This window comes from Gopherus evgoodei, unplaced genomic scaffold (assembly GCF_007399415.2).
Source record: "Gopherus evgoodei ecotype Sinaloan lineage unplaced genomic scaffold, rGopEvg1_v1.p scaffold_57_arrow_ctg1, whole genome shotgun sequence".
Classification (NCBI taxonomy): Eukaryota; Metazoa; Chordata; order Testudines; family Testudinidae; genus Gopherus; species Gopherus evgoodei.
This window is the reverse complement of record NW_022060078.1, coordinates 765,409-771,969: the sequence shown is the minus strand read 5'-3', so window position 1 is coordinate 771,969 and position 6,561 is coordinate 765,409.

Sequence of the window (6,561 nt, the reverse complement as noted above, 5' to 3'; positions counted from 1 at the left end):
TTGGGGGCTGGGGTTGGGTGGGCATGCGTTCTCTGCTGGCAGGGATCAGACCTGCTCCCTGTGCCAGGGGCATGTGCCCTGGGGTGAGGCCCTGGGTACCAGCCAGGGGGCTGTGATGAGAGGTGGGCAAAATGGAGAGGGGTACGGGGGGTCTGGTCTGGGAGATGTGGGGCAGGCTGGGCCTGTGGGTCTGATTTCCCCTCCCCCTCTGTTGAGACCAGAGCCATCGCAGCCCTCAGGGCACGGAGCTGTGAGCCAGGCTTGGGACAGGGGGACCAGAAAGTGCCAACCGTGGCCTAGATCTGTGTGGTGGCAGGAACTCAGGTGAGACTGCCCAGGTGGTGCCAGCTTCCTGCTCATCTGACCTTCTCCTACTGGTGCCCCAGAGCAGCTTTGAGACCCCCATCCTTTGTCCTGGTGCCAGGCACCCTGGGGTCGCACGGACCCAAATAACCTGCCTGACCCCTCCAGGCAACCGCCTGGCGCCCTGAAACATGAGTGGATTGGAGTCAATTATCCTCATGCCAAGCTGCGAGGGGTAGGAGTATTTGGAGCAATTAGGGTGTCCCCAAAGATACGTTCCCCCAGACAGGAGCCCCGAAAGTGCTCAGCAAGCCAGCCTCGAGGGGTGGTATGTGGGTCTCTACCCCGGCTGCCCTGCCCCAGAGGTAGCTGCGTCTCAGCACTGGGCCAGTTCTCATACAGCATTGTGTAGCTGTTCCCGGCTGCCCCACCCCAGAGGTGGCTGCACCGGGCGAGCCGTCCCTCTGCAGTTGTTAATTAGCAGTAAGGTTATTTGCATTTTGTTTCTGTGGTAACAGGGCTCCTGGGTGCCTGTATAAACTATTGGCTGGGGGGTGGGGAGGGGAGGGTATACATAGGGGTGGGCATAACCTTTGAACTTACTTTTCCCATCAGCCACTCCCACCCTGATCCTGTGTGTGAGCGGCTGGGAGCCAGGACTCTTGGGTTCTCTCTCAGCTCTGGGAGGGGAGTGGGGGCTAGTGGGTTAGAGCAGCAGGGGCTGGGAGCCAGGATACCTCATTTTGCCTGTAATCCATAGAGGCAAGTTCACCATCTGTATTTGTGCCTCAGTTTCCCCTGGATTATGCATGGGATGAGTCTGGGTATTTTGGGAGGGGAGGTTAGTCCTGGTGTCATTCCCCCTGCAAACAGCCACAGCCCCTGCCTGGCTGACTCAGCTTCTCTCCCCCCCCCCCCCTACACATGGCTGGAGGTGATTATAGGGTACCAGGCCCTGATGTGGGTGGGGGGTGGGCTGAATATGGCTGCCAACCCTCCCTCCAACACACAGTGAGGCCACTGGTTCAGCATTTTGGGAAGGGGGGGCAGGGAGGGACACAGTGTGCAGGGAGGGTTCTGCCCTGGAAACCAGAAGGGGCTGCATCTCAGCACCGGGTGAGACCTCCCTGTGGGGTGTTACGTGCAGCTGTTCCCTACCCCAGAGGTGGCTGCATCTCAGCACTGGGGTGTGTGCGGCTGTTTCCCAGTGGTGGTAGAGGGATTCTCTGCTGAGCTGCTGTGGTATGTGCATAAGAAATAGGAGACTGATTTATTAATCTGGGCTAATTAATTAAACAGTCCCTGGAAGGGGTGGAGCCAGGTTCCCCCCAGGCCCGACTGTTCTTCCTTCTTGCCTGGTCTTCACCTCTCTCCCCTTAAGGCCTGGCTCACGCTCTGACCCCTCCAAGCCATGCCAGGGCCCAGGCTTGGGATGCCTGACAATGGTAAGAGAACAAACTGGAAGGAGGGTCAGGACTCCTGGGTTCTCTCCTGGGCGCTGGGAGGGGAGTAGGGGCTGGTGGTTAGAACTGGGGGGCTGAGAGCCTGGACTCTTGGGTTCTCTCCTAGCTTTGGGAAGGGAGTGGGGGCCAGAGGGTTGGGGGGGGGGGGCTGGGAGCCAGGACTCCACCCTGCCTCATGTTTTTTGGCCCATGCCTCAGTTTCCCCTCTCCATCCTACCTCCCAATACTGCTCCCCCCCATGGCAGTGGAATTCACCCATTATCGAAGTAGGGGGAAGCCGGGTACCCCAGGGTGACAGATTTGATCCCTTCTCCCCCAGCCCCAGGTTCCTACCCCAGGCCTGTCCCTGATCCATGAGGCCCGTGGGGCTGGGCCAATGACTTACCCCAGGAGCAGGGGACAGCCCACAGGCTGGGGCTCCACCCCCGGAGCTGCCCGCTGACCCCCAGCTGTGGCCCCAGGCCCCTCCCTCTGGGCTTTGGGGCTCCCTGCTTGGCTCAGCCCCAGCCTGCCCCTAGGCTCATTTGGGGATCCCTACATCAGCCCCGAACCCCCTCCCAGCTCAGGACTTGTCCTCACGCCCCCTCCCATCTCAACGTGGGGCTCCCCTCCTGCCCCCACAGGCTCGGCTCAGTCTCCCCCTCTCCCAGGCTTGTCTCAGAACACCCCTAGGCTCGCCCCCCCCCGGCAGGGCTCAGGGACCCCCCCCCGGCTCCCCTCAGCCTCGCACCCCCCAGGCTCAGCCAGTTGGGGGCTTGGACCCCAGAGGTTGTCTTAGGGATCCCCCCAGGCTGGCTGGCTCTGGGCTCGCCCCCCAGGGATTGTCTCAGGGACCCCCCCCCGGGCTCGCCTCAGCCTCCCCCCGCAGGCTCGGCCGGCTCGGGGCTCCCCCCCCCACCGGCGGAGCTCGGGCTCGCCGGGGCTCGCAGGGCGGCGCGCCGCGCCGGCAGTGCGCAGTGGGCTGTGCGCTGCGGCGGCCGGGCGGGCGCTCCGGTTGCCGTCGCTCGGCGGAGGCAGCAGCCGGGGCGGGCCCCCCCCGCAAAAGGCCCCTCCCCCCGGGGCTCCCCGCAAGGCTCCGGCGGCGGCCGGGACCCTGCAGCCCCCTGGGGCTCGCCAGCCGGCCAGGGGGAAGAGGCAGAGCGGGGCGGGTCGAGGCCCCCCCCCGCCTCAGTCCCTCTCCATCATTGCGGGGCGCAGGGCGCACGGCTCCGGGCGCAGCCTCCTGCGGGCGTCCCTCTCCATGGAGGGGGGACCCGGGGCGCCCGGGGCCGACAGCCCGAACCGAGCCGTGGAGTACCTGCTGGAGCTCAACAACATCATCGAGACCCAGCAGAAGCTGCTGGAGACCCAGCGGCGCCGGATCGAGGAGCTGGAGGGGCAGCTGGAGCAGCTGACCCAGGAGAACCGGGACCTGCGCGAGGAGAACCGGGAGCAGCCCGGGCGGGAGCGGGAGCGGGAGGGGCCGTTCCACCAGCTCCCGGGCCGGGAGTACCAGGGTCGGCCGGAGCGGGACGGACAGTACCAGAACCGGACAGAGCGGGATGGACAGTACCAGAACCGGACAGAGCGGGACGGACAGTACCAGGGCCGGCCGGAGCGGGACGGGCAGTTCCAGAGCCGGCCGGAGCGGGATGGACAGTACCAGAACCGGACAGAGCGGGATGGACAGTACCAGGGCCGGCCGGAGCGGGACGGACAGTACCAGGGCCGGCCGGAGCGGGATGGGCAGTACCAGAGCCGACCGGAGCGGGATGGGCAGTTCCAGAGCCGGACGGAGCGGGACAGTCAATACCAGAACCGGACGGAGCGGGACAGTCAGTACCAGGGCCGGCCAGAGCGGGACGCGCAGTTCCAGAACCGGGAAGTCCAGTACCAGAACTGGGAAGGGCAGTTCCAGAACCGGTCCGATCGGGATGAGCAGTTCCAGAACCGGGAGGGCCAGTACCAGAAGCACGGGGACGGGCCGTACCAGAACCGGGATAAGGAGCCAGAGCCGCACCCCGGGAACCGCGAGGGGCCCTACCAGAACCGGGACGGCCACTACCGAGACCAATGCCAGCTGCACCGAGACGGCGGCTCCCTCCGGGAGCGAAGCGGCCCCCACCCGAACCGAGACAAGGAGCGGGAGTACCCCCGCCCACCCCGGGAGAGGGAGCGGGGTCCGCTGAGCCGGGGCGTGTCCCAGAGTTCCAGTCCTGGAGCCGGTGGGGGCCACAGCACCAGTGCCAGCACCAGCCCTGCCACCACCCTGCAGAGAAAGTAAGGAGTTGTGCCCTTGCTCTAGAACCTGCCCCAGTCTAGATCCCAGGGGGGTCCCCATGCCTGGATCTCTGCTTTGCTCTGGATCCTTGGGCCTCTTTTCTCTGGTTTTGGCTCTAGATCTACCCCCTGCTCTGTATCCCAACCTAGAACTCTCTCCACCAGTGCTAGGTCCTGGAGCCACCTTGATCTAGATCACTCAGGAGATCTGCTCTGGATCAGTCTCCCATGGTCTAGGAATCTTAGACTCTAGATCCTGGAGTGTCCTGCTCTGGATCCCTCTCTTCCCTGTTGTAGATCCTGGATTCACACTGCTCTGGGTCCCCCTGGATCTCTGCTCTGACCTCTGCTCTAGAGCCCTCTGCCTATGGCCTGGTTCCCTATTCTGGCTATGATCCAGGCTCGCTGTTCTAGATCCCTGGATCCTTCTCCCTCTGCTCTAGCTACCTCTACTTTCCCCACTATTGCAAGTGTCACCTGACCCTTCTCTGGACTCCTCATCTCCGCCCTGCTCTAGATTAATCTCCTCCCATCCTACTCTAGACTGTCATCTGCTTCCTTCTAGCCCCCCTCCACCCTGCTCCAGAATAGACCCCTCCCCTTTCCAATAGATCCCACCTCTCCCTCTCTGTCTCCTTGGAACATGTCCCGCTCCCCATCCAGTAGGCTTCCAAGGGTCTTCTCTGAGCCTTGCAGCAGCAGGGGCTCTAGAGCTGCCCCTGATGTGTCTAGATGAAAGGGGTTCTCCATGTCTTAAGGCAAGGGATTCTGGAGCCTGGTCCCCTGAAATCTAGAATAAGGGGTTCCAGAGTCAGGATCCAGCTGCAACAAGGAACAATGCATTCTAGAGCCTTCTCTCCAGGGCCTCTGAAAGTATGATGTTCTAGATCACATCCAGACATGCCTAGAAGCAGTGGATCATAGAACCTGCCCCACCGTGTTCCTGGCAGTGGGAGGTTCTTGGACCTGCTCCCTAGCACATCTGGAAGCAGGGATGTTCTGGGCACCCCGCAGTGCATGTGGAAGCAACAGTTCTAGAGTCTCCTCCCAGCACTTCTAGCAGAAGGGAACTCTAGAACCTGCTCCTCTGACCTGTCTAGATCGGGACAGGGGAGGGGTTTGTGGAGTCTTCCCTGATGTGCCTGGAAGCAGGAGGGTCAGGATCCACTCTGCTGTCTGGTAGCAGGAAGTTCTAGAGGTGACACCCCAACGCATAAAGGAGCGGGGGGTTATGGAAGTTGGGGTTCTAGAACCTAGTCCCCTTATATGGATGTTCTAGAGACACTCAGAGCATGTCTACATCCATGAGGACTAGTAGCTGGTTTCTAGACCACGGTCCCAGCCTACCTAGTACCACAAGGTCTCTAGAGCAGCACGGGCCTTCTAGATCACAGACTCTGGCGCACCTAGCAGCTGGGGTTCTAGAGCTACTTTTGCCACTCCTGGTGGTTCTAGAGTATGGTCCTGCCATGGCCATCAGCAGGCGGGTTGTAGAGCCAGCCGCAACACCGAGGGGGGGAGTGAGACCTTGCAGCAGAGACTGAAGGCCCAGAGCATTCTAGAGATACTCTGGCAAACAGGAGATCTAGAACATGCTCCTGATACTGCTAGCAGCAAGGAGCTAGGACGTGTTCTGGACTCTCTTGGCAGCAGGGGGATCTAGATGCATGGGGTGTGCGTCAGATACCCTCCCTTCTCCAGGGGGTGGGGAGCAAAGTGTTATGCATAAGAGCAGGGGGCTTGGGTCATAGGCTGCTGGGGGGCCTTGCATGGGTTCTCCAGAACTCCTGGGTTCTCTCCCTGGCTCTAGGAGGGGAGTGGGGGCAAGTGGGTAGAGCAGGGGGGTTGAGAGCCAGGACTCCTGGGTTCTCTCCCCAGCTCTGGGAGGGGAGTGGGGTCTAGTGGTGAGAGAAGAGGGGGGCTGGGAGCCTGGACTCCTGGGTTCTCTCCCCAGCTCTGGGAGGGGAGGGGGGTCTAGTGGTGAGAGAAGAGGGGGTCTGGGAGCCAGGACTCCTGGGTTTAATTGCTTTAGTGTCCAGTTAGGAAAGAATCTGATTCCAGCTGCAGTTTGGCTTCTGAAGGGATCCTTCCCCCTACCCTGTCAGCGCTCGCCAGTCGGGGGGCTGTCTGTGCTTCTGTTTGTCTCTCTACAACATCACCCTGATAAAATCCAACCCCCTCCCGCCACTTCTGAGTTGTGGGCGTTCTCCTCCTAGGCTGGGCGCAGCATGAACTGGGGGCGAGCTGGCGATCCCCGGGGGTGGGAAATCTGGGGGACTTGGCAAGCTTGGGGAAGGATCTGGCGACCTTGGGATGGATCTGGTGATGTTTTGGGGATCTGGGGATCTTACAGGGGATCTGGAGATCTCAGAGAGTATCCAGTGACCTTGGGATGGATCTGGTGATCTCATGAGAGTTCTGGGGATTGTAGGGAGGATTTGGCAGTCTTGAAATGGATACAGTGATCTTATGGGTGATCTGGTGGCTTGGGGATGGATCTGGTGATCCTGGCAAGCTCGTGTGAGGCTCTACCATC